The sequence below is a fragment of the Sciurus carolinensis genome, chromosome 15 (genome assembly GCF_902686445.1).
Source record: "Sciurus carolinensis chromosome 15, mSciCar1.2, whole genome shotgun sequence".
Classification (NCBI taxonomy): Eukaryota; Metazoa; Chordata; class Mammalia; order Rodentia; family Sciuridae; genus Sciurus; species Sciurus carolinensis.
This window is the reverse complement of record NC_062227.1, coordinates 44,775,735-44,790,995: the sequence shown is the minus strand read 5'-3', so window position 1 is coordinate 44,790,995 and position 15,261 is coordinate 44,775,735. Positions and strand designations below refer to the sequence as shown.

The 15,261-nt window shown below is 39.2% G+C and overlaps 1 protein-coding gene across 1 annotated transcript in view; it reads right to left on the bottom strand.

Annotated features, from left to right (window-relative positions):
- The window catches only part of Galnt1 (polypeptide N-acetylgalactosaminyltransferase 1), a 126,239-nt gene extending 117,125 nt beyond the window's left edge, over nt 1-9,114 (bottom strand). The window contains exon 1 of the mRNA XM_047526397.1: nt 8,759-9,114. The gene's annotated coding sequence lies outside the window, so the exon portion shown is untranslated. The remainder of the gene's footprint in view (nt 1-8,758) is intronic.
- Nucleotides 9,115-15,261: the final 6,147 nt, after the last annotated feature.

Sequence of the window (15,261 nt, the reverse complement as noted above, 5' to 3'; positions counted from 1 at the left end):
ACTGCATGCACTGAAACGCTGCTCATCTAAAGAACTTCCAACCCTGATCAAAGATTCTCAGTCTGTAATTAACCACCTTCTTTTTCCCTCTATTTCTCACTCCCCTTCCAAGCTGCTAATCAGAAATCACCTTAACACCATTTTTCATCCCTAATAGCAAAGTTGTTTAAGTTCTTTTATGCCCTTAAACTAGGTAAAAGTTGAAACTCTCATGCTATTCTCCCCATAAATAGTCTTATTACTTCGGATTGTGTTTAATTTGCATGAAACAGAACAACGTTCTCTGACAGAAGACTCTTCCTGGGTCAAAGGTATATGAGTAGCTCTGCTCCCCTACCAGAACCTTTAAACAACTTCTCAGGAAAACTGAGTGAACCCCAAACAGGATAAACCCAAAGAAACCCATAATAAAAAGTACCATAAACTTCAGAAACAAAATGTGGAACACAGCTAAAACAATGCTCTTCAAGAGAGAAACTTTTAGTGCTAAATACCCTCATGATTATAAATGCAAAAATCTTTAACAAAACATTGGTAAGTAGAATTGAGAAATATATAAAAAAGAATTATATGGTATGACTGGAGAGGTTTATTTCAGAGGTAAACTTCAGAAAATTTTTAAAAAACAAAAATTTCCTAAGAACCATCAGAGAAAAATGACACCTCAACTAGAGGAAAAATTATTTGAATACAACGGATTTTTCATCTGAACCCAAGGAGACCAGAAGAAAGTGGTACAATGTCTTTGAAAGGCTGAAAGACAAAGAACTATGCATACAGAATCCTATAACCACAGAAAATGGAAGGGGAAATCAAGACATTCTCACATGAAGGAAAACTAAAAGAATTTTTCATCAGAAGACTTACCCTAAAAGAATGGATAAAGAAAGTTTTTAAAAGAAAGTAATATATAAAAGAAGGAATCTCAAGAACTCAAGAAAGTACACAGTAAGGAAAAATTTGGGTAAATATCACAGGTTTGGGGTTTTCTAATTTATTTTTGACTCGGAAAGCTAAAATTATAACACTGTCTCATGTGGGTCTAACTATGTAGAAGAAACATTTGTAATTATATTATAAACAGGGAAGTATAAAGGAATGTAAAAAGGTTTCTATATCAATTGAATAGGTAAAATGAAAACACCAGCAGATTAAAATAAGTTCTATAAACATAATATCTAGAGCTACCAATGAAAACAAAACAAAATCTATACAAAGAATAACACTCAAAAACTGTATAGAAAGTCAAAATGAAAAAACTTCGAAATGTTCAAGCAAGCACAGGAAGTCAGGGAAAGGAAAAAAAAAAAACAGAAGAAACAAGAAAAAAACAAAATAGCAGAATTAAGTCCCAATATAGCATAATTACATTAAATATAAATGGTTTACATGCACCAATAAAAACAGAGACTGGCCAAAAAGATTAAAAATGTGACCCAAATTTCTGCTGTTTACAAGAAACCTACTTCAAATAAATACCAAAATAAGCAAGTTGAAAGTCAAAGGGTCAAAATAGATATATCAGACAAACAATCAAAGGCAAGCAGTAGTGGCTATGTTAACATCAGGTAAAGTACAATTCAGTTCAAAGAGAAGACTACCAACAGAGGAAGACCTTGTGTAATGACAAAAAGGCCAATCTACCAAGAAAACACAGTGACCCTAAATGTGTATAAAACAGTTGAAAAATACATAAAGCAAAACTAAAATGATTTAAATAAACAAATCCACAACTATAATTAGAAACTTGAATAACCCTTTCTCAATTTTTAATAGAATACCTAGACAGAAAATGAGAAGACTGCAGGTATAACTCAATGGCAAAGCACTTGCCTAGCATACTCAGGCCCTGGGTTCTATCCCCAGTACTGCAGAAGAAGAAGAAAAGGAAAGACAGAGAATTCAACACCATCAACCAACAGAACTGGCACTTAGAACACACTCCACCCAACAGCAGGAGAAAACACATTCAATGCCCACAGAACATATACCAAAACAGATTATATTCTGGGTTATAAAACAAATCTCAACAATTTTTTTTTAATTTTGTATGTGTTCTTTTTAGTTATTCATGGCAGTAGAATGTATTTTGACATATGATACATACATGGAGTATAACTTCCCATTTTTGTAGTCATACGTGATGTGGAGATACCCTGGTCACATATTTGTATATAAACATAAGAAAGTTTCATCTGATTCAGTCTACTGTCTTTCCTGTTCCCCTCCCCACTTCCTTCCCTTCATTCCCCTTTGTCTAATCCAGTGAAGTTCTACTCCGGCCACCCCTCCACCCTTACTGTGAGTTAGCATCTGCATATCAGGGAACATTTGGCCTTTGGTTTTTTGGAATTGGCTTATTTCACTTAGCATGATAGTCTCCAGTTGCATCTATTTACCAGCAAATGCCATAATTTCATTCTTTTTATGGCTGAGTAATATTCCATTGTGTATTTGTACCACTGCAACAAATTTAAAAGAACTAAAATCATACAGAGTATGTTCTTCAATCACAATGGAATCATACTGGAAGCCAGGAACAAATATCAGGAAAATCTCTGAACACCTGTAACACAACACAGTTCAGAATAATCATGGATCAAAGAGAAAATCTCAAGGAAAATAAAAACATACATGGAACTGAAATAAAATGAAAATAAAAATACAATACATTAAAATCTGTGGAACACAGATAAAACAGTGCTCTTCAAAAGGCAAACTTTTAATGCTAAATGCTTTTGTGATTATAAATGCAAAAATCTTTAAATATAAGTAACTAGAATTCAGAAATATATAAAAAAGAATTACAGGGCATATCCAGTGAGGTTTATTCCAGGGATAAACCTGGCTCAATATTCAAAACTCAATCAACAGAATTCACTGTATCAAAAAGAAAAATCAAGGCTAGGGAGGCAGCTCAGGAGTAGAGTGATTAGCATATGTGAGGATACTGTAAAAAAGCAAGAAAGGAGAAAAGAAAGACCAATCATATGATTATATTAATCTCATGAAAACAAAATTCAACATCTACCTATGATAAAAAAATTCTTCATAATGAGGAATGAGAGAACTTCCTCAACTCAATAAAGAATACCGATTAAAAAAATCTATACAACATACTTAAGGGTGAAAGAAGAAACACTTTTCCCCTAAGGTCAGGAACAGACAAAGATGTCTTTTCTTACCCTTCTTACTCAGCACAGTAAAAGAAACTTTAGTCAATGCAATAAGAAAAGGTAATAAAATGCATGTAGAATAAAAAAGATGAGATGAAATTACCTCTATCTACAGAAAATAGGTTATCTACATAAAAAATTCCAAGGAGTCTACAAAAAACTCCAAGAACTAATAAGTAGGTTAAGCAAGAATACAAAATACTAGACCAGCATATGAAAGTTAATTTTACTTTTATATACTATCAATGAGTGCAAGGATACTAATTTTATTAAAAATTAGAAATTTAATACCACTTACAGTTGCTAAAAATTTATGTATATATTCATGTATATAAAAGCCTAACAAAAATCAACTAGATCTAAGAAAACTTTTCCCTCTGTGGTTTTGGGTATTGAACCCACTACTAGGGAAGTGCTGTGACACTTAGTTATACTCCTTGTCCTAAGGAATCATATAGGACTCATGATAAAAGTACAAAATGCTGACAAAAGAAATCAAAGATCTAAATAAACAGTACAGTGCTCAATAATTGGAAAATGCAACATAGTAAAAATGTCAATTTTACCCAAATGGACTCAGGTCTATCAAAATCACAGCAAAATCTCTTTGTAGATATAGATTACTTTACAATTTATATGAAAAAGGAACATGAATAACTAAATCAACTTTGAAAAGGGAAGAATAAAGCGGGAGAAATCTGTCTACCCTGTTTAAAAATTTTTCATATAACTATAGTTACCAAAATTGTGTGATACTGGCAGACAGATACACAGAACAATGGAACAGAACAGAGAATCCAGTAACAGTCTTATACAAATATGCCCAATTATTTTTTGGCAAACATACAAAAGCAATTCAATGGAGGAAAGACAGCCTTTTTAACAAATAGTGCTGGGGCAACTGACCATCCATAGGCAATAAAGAAATAAACTTTGACCTAAGTCTCATACCCTATATAAAAAATTAACTCAAAATAGATCATGTAAAACTATAAAATTTTTAGGAAGAAAGCACAGAAGAAAATCTTCAGGTCTAGATAAAGGGTTCCTCAATTTGACACCAAAGGCATGATCCACAAAACAAAAAACTGAGAAACTGGACTTGGACTCTGCAGAAACCTTCCTAAGGGAATAAAAAGACATCTATAGACAAATTACATCTCTAACAAAGGACTAGTTTGTAGAATATATAAAGAATTCTTACAACTTAATAATAACATAATTTAATTAGAAATTGAGCAAAATTCATTTCCCTACAGCATGACAAATAAGCACATAAAAAGACAAATAAAATGACAAATAAGCATATAAAAAAGATGATCAAGGGCTGGAGGTGTACTCACTGGGGAGTTTGCCTAGCATGTACAGGGCCCTGGGTTTAATATCCAACGCTGCCAAAAACAAACTAAGTCAACATCATTAGCCATTAAGAAAAAGCACATTAAAATCACAGTGAGATTATCACACTGTACCTAACAGAATAGCTAAAATTTAAAAAATAGTGACAACACCAAATGTGGAAAGGATACCAAGAAACTGATCATTCATACATTGCTAAAAGGAATAGAAAAATGTTTCAGCCACTCTGGAAAATAACTTGGCAGTTTCTATTAAAAAATAATAATAAATATTCAACTATCCCACAACCCACCAACTACACTCTTTCATTTTATCCCAGAAGACTTATGTCTACACAAAAACCTGTATTTAAATACTTATAGCAGTATTACTTGTAATAGCCAAAAATTGGAATCAATCTGATGTCCAAAAGGTAAATGATTAAAAGAACCGTAAAAGTACATCCACACTATGAAATACTACTAATCAATAAAAAGGAAGTAACTACCAATATATGTAACAAATTGGGTTAATCTCTTTATTATATGATTCCATTTATAAAATATTCTTGCAAAATTGCAAAAATGGAGGACAGATTACTTATTCTAGGGCTTAAGAAGGAAGGGGAGGTGGGAGATCGAGAGGTATAGTCATTTTAAAAAGCCACAAAAGAAAATCTTGTGGAGATGGATATATTTTGTATCTTAACTGTATTGCTGTCACCATTATGGGTCTGATATCATGGGTACTATAGTTTTATAAGAGGATATCACTAGAAATATCTAGGTAAAGGGTACATGGGATCTTTCTGATTATTCCTCATAACTGCATGTGGATCTATAATTATCTCACAATTAAATGTTTTATTAAAACAAAACTAGACTTTCACTTACTGTTCTAAGGGTCATCACCCAAATGTGAACACTTCAGATCACCATTCTAACCCTTTATTAGTTCTACTTTGTGCTAGACTAAGCGAAGACACAAAAATATAAATGCAAAGTATTATCACTACATTTGATCATCACACAAAGAGAGGGACAAACACAGGCATAATCAACAGTGACAGGCTTCATAAAGGAGATGGGATGTGATCAAACATTTGCACAAGAGGCAGCACTTCTGCAAGCGAAGGTGGAAAGGGGAACATCTTGGGAAGAGAAGAAATTGTTAAAGTCACAGAGCCAGAAATAAATACAGTGCCTGTGTAGAAAGAGAAGTGTGTGTTGTGAAATAAACAGAAAGATGGGATAAGCAATTTGGGGTCAATTAGGGAGGGCCCCTAAAAACCAGAGACAGGAGTTTAAATGTCACTCAGAGAAGCCCTCCTCACCAACCCAGTCAACAAAGCTGTCGCTCCCTCAACCCCTCTTTCCCACCATCCAGTCACTTCAAGATCCTTCACAGCACTCATCACAAGCTGTAATTATTAGGTAATGGATTCATCTGTATGTTTACTTGTTTAAGGCTGCCTGCCTGCCCCCCAGTTATCTTGAGTCTCTAGCACAAGTCAGGCATACAGTAATCATTCAATAAATATTAACCAAATAAGTGAACAAACGGTAAGTATTCACTTCTGGTTCTATCTATGCAGCTACCTTACTCCTTCTATTTTCTTTCACTCTTTTGCCTTGATCCTTCTCTAACATTTCCCCTTTCCTGCCTCTTTCACCTTAGTCCTTATCTTAATTCAACATAAAAATAAAACTCAGTATATACTAAAAGTGGTACACAACTGCAATGTTGTAACATTCCCCAGGCTCAATCAATGAGGAACTGTATCCAAGAATTTGTTACTGAAAACAAAGGACAAATATTGTTGTTACCTAAAAATAAGAGATGATATGTATTACACAAACAAATTAAGAGCTGAAATGGGTTTGTCCCTGTTATGGTCTTACTTTCCAAAGTATGAAAACATTTCCCAGACTAGATGATTCTATCTGGTCTGAGGAAGCCAAAAGAAAAGCCGCTGATGTGGTGGCAAATGCCTCTAGTCCCAGAGGACAGGGACACACAGGAGGATCACTTATGCACAGGAGTTGAAACCAGTTTTTACAACACAAGATCCTGTCTCATAAAAAGAAATAGGAAACCAGAACAGTACTCCTCCAGGTCACCAAAGTTATGAAAAACAAGGAAAGCTAAGAAAATGCCACAGACCAAAGACTAAGAGACATGACACTTTAATAAAATGTAGTACCTTGGACTGCACTAGGGAACAAAAAGAAGATATCAGTGGAAAACCTGGTGAAATCCAAATAAAGTTCAGAATTTAATTTTTTTTAAAATCCTATGTATAAGACACTAACATACGATTAAAATTTGAATTTATTAATATTATGTTATTAAAAAGAGAGCTAGAGAGTATACCAGGATCAAAACTCCAACCAGGTGGCTAAAGCTTTTTCAACTGTGGTCCCATGAGCTCACTCCGATGTAGTATGAGTGCTTGGGACTTAGAACCAGTTTTAACTATCTTAGTAGCTCATTCATTTACTCAGCAAACACTTACTGAGTGTCTACTATTTACCAGACACTGTAAAGTCTCTAAAGATACAGGGCTAGAAAAGAAAAGAAAAAAAAAAAGTTAAACTAAACTGAGAAAGCCAGGCATTTAACAAGTATTTGCATAAATGGTGAGTGCTCCCAATTTTTTTACAGCCTGCTGCTTAAACAAACCATCAGGACATTCATTAAGCCCAGTTATCCCTGGTATTCTGAATAAGGCTTTTTAAGATTTCGACGTACACAAAAATAATCTGGAACCTTATTAAAGCAGAAATTAATTTAGTTGATAGAATATGGGGCCTGAGATTCTGCATTTCTTCCAGACCCCCAGATGACTAGAATTTTGCTGGTCTATGAGCCACACTTGAAATAAAAAAGCTCTGAAGTACTACAGTTTTACATCCTCAAACTATCATGCAAAACACAAGCTCCAAAAAGGCAAAGACATTTGGTCTCTCATACGCCACAGTATTCCCAGGGCTTAAAACTGTGCCCAGTGTACTCAAGATTTAAAACTAGACAGATGGCACTCAAATATTTACTGAATAAATAAATGGATGTATGATCTAGACTGTGCTGTTCAACTGTAGCCACTTAACCCAATTGGCTATTAAACACTTGAAATGTGGCTAATGAGTAAGGAGCTGAATTTTTCTTTAATTTAATTTTAATTTAATTAACCACAAGTCACATGTGGTTATTTAAATTAAGACTACCATACTGGAAAGTCTAAGTCTAGACACAGATGTGACATAAAGAGCTCTAGACTAATAAAATTCTAGGTTTGAATTCCAACTCTTGCCGGTTAGCCTGTGACCTGGGAAGTTTAACTTCATGAGTCCTCAACTTTTTCATCTGTGAAATGAGGGCAAGATCTCCTACCTCTCAAGGTTCTTGACAAGAACTATCATAAAGTAATGTATTAAACATAAAGAATGATAAAGGTGGACATTTTCTGCCCTCCAGAAACAGTTCCCAATCACAAAAAGACCACTTTGCCCACACTTGCCAGAATACCAAGCGAGTTTGGTTAAAGGGTCGGTTAGCTCAGTGGCTTTGAGAATGAGGCCAAGGTCATAAAATGGGTGGTAGGGGTCGCTTAGTAAGGTTGATGTATGATTGGCAATGACAATGCAAATCACCACAATTCCTGGCAAATCTTTAAACAGGCATTGTATTGATTTTGGGTGAGTAAATGACATTTCATTCATTCATCCTTCCAGGAAAGGCTCCCACATTACCTAAAGCCCGCTACTTCCCATGCACAGACCTTTGCTAATTCGGAGCCCGGTCCTCTGGGCCCGCAGCCGGCCGGGAAGCCCCCGCCTCCAGTTGCCGGCGTGTCTTCCCCTCCCCCGTCGCGCCAGCCCGGCGAGGGTCAGGCTGGTACCGCGGCTCCAAGTACCACACGGCCGAACCCAGAAGCCATATTTAGCTATATTTTTGTCAATAAAACAAACTTCCGTCTTCCAAAGAAAAACGGTTCCAACTCAATGTCAAACTAGGACGGAAACTCGCTGCTCGCCTCAGCTGCCAACCAGAGACGCCGCGTGTCCCGCGGCCCTGGAGTCCCCGACCAAGACACCGCAGCGAGCGCACCCGCGCCCCGGCCCACGGCAGCGCCGGCCACAAAGGGATGGGGACGCGGGCGGGCCTCCTCCTCCTCCTCCTCCTCTTGGCCCCGCGCTAGCGGCTGCGGCTCCCGGGCTGCCTGGGCGCGAGCGGACACTCACCTCGCTCCGCGCGCGGCGGCGGCGGCGGCGGGCGCTCCTCCGGGCCGGCCCGGGCGGTCGCGGCGCGGTCCCGCGGGCCGCAGCGCGGGCGCTACTCTCGGGCCGCCGTCCGCCGCGCCGCCTCCTCGGCCACTGCCGGCGGCTCCCCAGGCGGGCGGGCGGGCGGGCCCGACGCGAGCCCCGCCTCCGCCGCGCCCGCCCCCGCCTCCGCGGAGGGCCTCCCGGGCTCGGCGGGCTAGTCGGGGCCGCCCCGCATGCCGCCGCCACTGCCGCTCGCTCTAGGCCCCCTCAGCGCCGCTGGCCGGGGCCGCAGGGCCGCCCGCAGGCCGCTCGGGCGCGGTCCTCACAGCGCGCGGCGTGCTCGGCGGCAGCGGCGGCCCGTGCGGCTGCGCGGGGGAGGCGGGGGCGCCGCGCGCTCACCCGGATGCGCCGGCCCCCTCCTCTGCAGCGGGCCCTCCTCGCGGCGGTCGCGCTTCTCTCCCGACCCGGGAGGTTCCGGCAGCTCAGCTTGGCTGCCTTTTTTTTGCCCGACCCACCGCGAGGCGCGGGACCGCGGCGCCGGGGCCAGCGCCGCTGGGCGGGAGCTCCCCCTGCGACGGGCTCCGCTGTGCTGTCTGGGCCTAGGGATTTCTCCCCGAACCTGTGTACCGACAAAGAGGCTGCGGCAGCAAGTAAAATAAACTCAGGCCGTTTCACGTCGATCCTGTCATGGGTGGGAGAAAATGGAGGTGCCCTCACCGCGCCGAGGAGGCCCTCGGATCGGCCCGGGGCCGTGCAGAAGGCCACCCCTGACTCGGGCAGAGCCACCTGTAGTGTCCGGGAGGTCCGAAGCTGGAGAGCTGTCGGTGGTGCTTCTTCACACTCTGCGGAGCCTGGCAACTGGGATGCTGTGGTCCAGGAGTCGGGTGGGCGGTGAGAGGAGAGAGGCCACCGACCCGTACGGCCGGAAGAGTCAGCCGGGTCCCAAGGGACCAAAAAATGCCAGGGGGTGGGGGATGCACAATTGGGACCGTTTAGTTCCCTACAAGTATCTTTCCACTATTCCTCCTTGGAAAGTACTATACTCAATACCCACCAGCACTCTACCCTGAAGAGTATTAGGCAGAATCCTGGTCCTCTATCACACTAGGCATAACCAACGGTTTTTTTAACCAAGTAAATTTTCTCCTTCAGTCATCCAGAGGTTTGTGTCTTACTGCGTGCCAACCAAGAGCTGGAATGATAAGAGACTGTACCATTAAAATAGCCTCACTTAAAACTTTTAAATACATATTGTTATATAGGCTGGGGGCGTAGCCCAGTGGTAGAGCCCTTGCCTACAACGTGCAAGGCCTTGCATTTGCTCCCCGGCACCACAAAAAATGCAGGTGTGTGTGTGTGTTGACATCACCAAAAGGCTGTTAGAAAAAAAACTTTACCAAAGAAATTTACTATTTTGCTTTTGTGATTATCTACGTCTTCCAAGTACTGTATTCAAAAATAAAAATTAAAAGGTACCATTTTAAAAGTACTTATGTAATATTTTGGAAGAAAGTCAGTGATTAGCCTTTTAATGTTCCACAAGGAAATGTCACTTTGAAATAAAGATGCAGTCTTTTAAAAAATACTGTATCCAAAAAATACCATAGTTTGTGAGCAAATATTTGCAAATCATATCTGATAAAGGATTTTATGCAAAACATACAAAGAAATCATACAACTTAAGATCGATAATCCAATTTAAAGTGGACAAAAGAACGGACATTTTACCAAAGATTTAAATGATCAACAATTATTATTCAAAGTTATTAGCCACTTAGGGAAATGCAAATTAAAACCTTAGTGGGAAAACTCTTCACACCTACTAAAATGGCTACAATTAAAAAGAAAAAAAAAGAAAAAAAAAAAAAAGAAATCCCAGGTAATTACCAGCATGTAGAGAAATCAGAACCTTTATATACATTACTTAAGAAAATATTTTAAAATGCACCCACTTGGAAAACAGTTTTTCAGATTCTTACAAAGTTATACATAAAACTAACATATGACCCAACAATTCGACTCCTAGATATATACTCAAAGAATTGAAAATATGTTCAAATGATATATCCTGAAATATTCATAACAGCATTATTCATAATTATCAAAAAGTGAAAACAAATGTCCAAAAACTCTTGAGTAGTTAAGCAAAATGTGCTGTATCCATATAGTGGACTTGTTGATAAAAGGGAACAAAGTACATAAAAGACACAACACAAAGGAACCTCAAAATTAAATGGAAGAAACCAGATGCAAAACAGCACATATAATATCCTATTTATATGAAATGTCTAGAAAAAGCAAATCCATACAGATAGTTGATTGATGGTCACCTCAGGCTGAAGGCAGGAATAACAAGTGACTGCAGATGGATTTGCAGTGATAGGCATATTCTAAAATTGGGTTGTAGCTAGGCGCAGTAGCTCACATCTGTAATCCAAGCAACTCAGGGAGGTTAAGGCAGGAGGATTGCAAGTTCGAGGCCAACTTGGGCAACTTATCGAGACCCTATCTCAAAATAATAAAAAGGTCTGGGGATGTAGCTCAGTAGTAGAATATACCTAGATTGAATCCCCAGTACATACATCCATACATACTTACATACATAAATGACTTGTGGTAATGGTTGTGCAACTCTGTAGATCCAAAATCTGAAACAAGTGAATGTTGTGGTATGTAAAATTGTTGCAATTTTTTAAAAATTTTAAAGATTTCTCTGTACCCTTGAGTAACCCAGCATAATAATATCTATTTTGTCTGGTTTCAAAAATCCTTTGCAATTAAAAAAAAAAAGGTAAATAGAAAATGGGGTATAATTTGCATTTTACAATGTAATGAAATGTATTTTTTGCAACTGGTAGTATAGCCAAACACATTTAACCTCCAATGCCCCCAGTATGCTTACTCCTATTCACTTAATCCACTGTGAGAACAGGAAATGGGGTAGAAAAGAATAAACATGTTTGAGAGCAAGAAGGAACTGAGTATCTCCCATCCGGGTCAAGCTCACCAACAAAGAGTAGATAAAAGGGCACAGATCAGAGAATCCAAAGTAAGGACACTGACATAATCTTTCCAATGTATCCTCATTTCCCTTACTCTCTGTGCCCCAGGACTCTGGTTTCCTCCAAGCATGCAGATGTGTGCCTCAAGGGGAGTTCTACCTTTGGGCTAGATAATAATATAATTCAGAATTTTTAAATAATTTTATGTATTTTAAAAGGATTTTTATGACTTCTATGATTTTAACCATTGAAGAAATTGTCGCCTAGAAGATTGATTAGTGTAGACACATTGAAATTGAACTATCCCATATGAAGTAGTCTATTTGACCTGCATTCCTTCTTCACAGCTCCCTATCCCAGAAAACACACCAGAGGCTGCTGCTTCTTTAAAGGAATCAGTAACTCAGTGCATTGTTTCTAGAAGGCCCTCTTTTAAATGGTTGTTATTTGAATGATGCTGGTATTCTTTTGATTTGTGAATAAGGTCAAGTTTATTCCTAGCTAGCTAAAAAGTAAATGAATGGTTCCCAGGATAGATTGGTTTTTGTGCAAAGATATGGGAGATGGCCTGAAGCAAAATAAACTGCCCATAGGTGATTGACCTGTGGTAAGAGAAGAGAGGAAGGGAGAAGAGGTTGGTTATACAGAATTTTGTGTTAAGCACCCAAAGGGTAAGAAAGAGCGAAGAGGTTGATGAGTGAAAGAGGAACAAGCCAAGACAAGCCCATGAAATGACATAAAGTATGTGGAATCATGCAGACCACATAAACGCTCTTTTATTGATTTTTTTTTTTTTTTACTCCCTGTTTTTACATTTCCAAGCAAAGAGTTGGCAGCCCTGCCTTGTGGCTACAGCCTGAGGAATGAATGTGGGTGCACTTCATTATATCATAGCTCCCTTCTCCATAGCATATCATCAGTGTCAGGACGGCTGCACTGCTCTGAGGCCCAGGAACTAAAGGGTGCAAATTGGTTGAGGCAGGAAGCTGTTCATCTTTTAGGTGGTGATCGTGTATAAAGTCAGGTGGTGAGTCTGCAGTTCTGGGCAGATGAAGGTAAAATCATAGTCAGGATCCCACCAAAGCCTTGAATCTGATGATCAGAGCAGGTAACTATGACTAACAGGTGTAGTACTATATTAGATGACTGTAAACAAAAGCCCCAAATCCTGGTGCTTTAAAACTATGCAAGTTCCAGGTGGGAGGGAGGCAAGAATGGAGGAAGGAGGGACTGTATAGAGGGAAAAGAGAGGTGGGAGGGGTGGGGGGAAGAAAAAAATAACAGAATGAATCAAACACAATTACCCTATGTAAATGTATGATTACACAAATGGTATGCCTCTATTTCATGAACAGAGAAACAAGTTGTACCCCATTTGTTTATTTAAAAAAAAAAAAAAAAAAAAAAAAAAAACTAAGCAGGTTCCTTTCTGTCTCACACTCCATGTCCCTTGAGGGTCACTGGGGCTCTGCACATCACTGTGAGCCCATGCTAAAGGACAACCAAAACAGCACTCGGCTCCTCAGTGGAAAAAATAGTGGGAGTGCAGGTGGTGGCTTACACGGGGTCTCTACACTTCTTCCCCAGTATCTTTTTCATGTTTGTACTTCATTGGTCAGATAGAATCACATCGCCATATCTGATTTCCCAGGAGGCAGGGAAACAGACTCAATCCCCGTATGTGCCCTGAAAGCAGAGAGGGAAATATGTGGATCGCAATATTATTGACTACCAAACATATCAAAATCAGGATCATTTTTTTTAACTTTTTACTTTGAAATAATTATAGATTCACGAAATGTTTTAAAAACTGAAAAGAGAGATTCTTTATACCCTTCACTCAGTTTCCTCCAATGATTACATCTTATGTTGCCAATAGTATAGTATCAAAACCAGGAAACTGACATTAGTGCAACATGTGCATATAGCTCTTTGCCATTTTAGCACATGTGTAGATTTCTGTAACTACCACAAGAATCAAGATACAGAACTACTCCATCACCACAAAAATTTCCCTCATTCTGTCCTTTTACATATAGTCACACCCACTTCTTCCCTACCCCCCACTCTCTTCAACCCCTAGCAACCACTAATCTGCTCTCCATCTCTATAATTTTGTCATTCTGAGAATGTTATATAAATGGAATCATACATATGTGACCTTTTGAGACCGACTTTTTTATTCAGTATATTACCCTTTCAAACAGTGGGATCATGTTTTTGTACTGTCCACTCAATCAACTGGCAGGGATGGAAGTCCCGGCTTCAACTTGGTCTTCTCTGACACCACCCCAGAAATGAAATGGGGTCCCTAGGGATGCCAGGTGAAGGTGGGAGTCTAAGATTTCTATTTAGCCTTTGCTGACTTGGGTAGGGATGAGACAGTGTTTTCTGTGTTTTTGTTTTTCCTGCAGTGTTTGGCTGGAATGGGGCAAGTTATTGTCTAAAAGTTTTGTCTAGCGACATTACTCCTTTCTTGGTCTTTTGCCTAGAAAGAGCAAGGCATTTCTTGGATTTTTTAAAATCTGATCTATAATAGTCCAGTGTTGTCCACTTCTCAAGCACTCAGTCCAGAATGTATGAAGCAAGAAGAAACCCAGGAGAACTTTTTGCCTTGTCATTCCTTAGGTTCCAAGATTCTTAGTCAATTGCCTACCTCTCTCCACGTACCTGAATTTCCTTCTGTTTGTTTATATACAGTGCACAGGACATGTACTCCATCCTCTATTTTACCTTGTTCTGCAATAAAAGTTGAGAACAAGTTTTTAAAACATACCTTAGAGCAGATTGCAAATTATTCCTACAAAAAATGTCACTCTCAGTTTCTTGTGTTGCATTTCTTTCTTGAGTTAGAAAAAAAAGGAAAGATTTACTGCTGGTCTACTAGGAGTTCCACACATACACTTTGGACATCCATATGGGTCATAATGTTTATTATAGTGAGAAAAATGCTCCAACTGTTAGCTAGATCACAGACCCAGTTGGAGTCTGCAGTCAGCAAGTATGGAGGAAAGGGAAAGTGGAGACAGCCAGTGAGAAGAAAAAGCCTGAGGCACAGCAGGCACATAGATCAGTACTTGCACCGATAAGGGCAAAAAATACTATCTGGAAACATGGTCAATGAGGTAAAGAAGGTAGTGCACAAAAAGAAACCCAAGAAGCTGAAATTTTAAAAGTCAGACAAGTCATCAATATGAATTCTCTTATTTTTATTTTTAAAGAAAGCAGGAGTCAGGACAGAAGAAAAACATTTCTGGTACAAAAAAACATCAAGGAAAAGAGAAGCAAATCTTAAAAAAACAATAGATTTGGTTTTGGGGTTTTTTCTTTTTTTCTTTCTTTTTGTGTGTGTGTTGTGTTTTGTTTTTTGTTTTTTTTGTTTAGTTTTGGTTTTTGTTTTTTGATGTGGGGGAGTGGGCTGAGGATTAACCAAATCAAATGGGGTTGCACAATTTGACCAGAGGGGACCAAAGCCACATA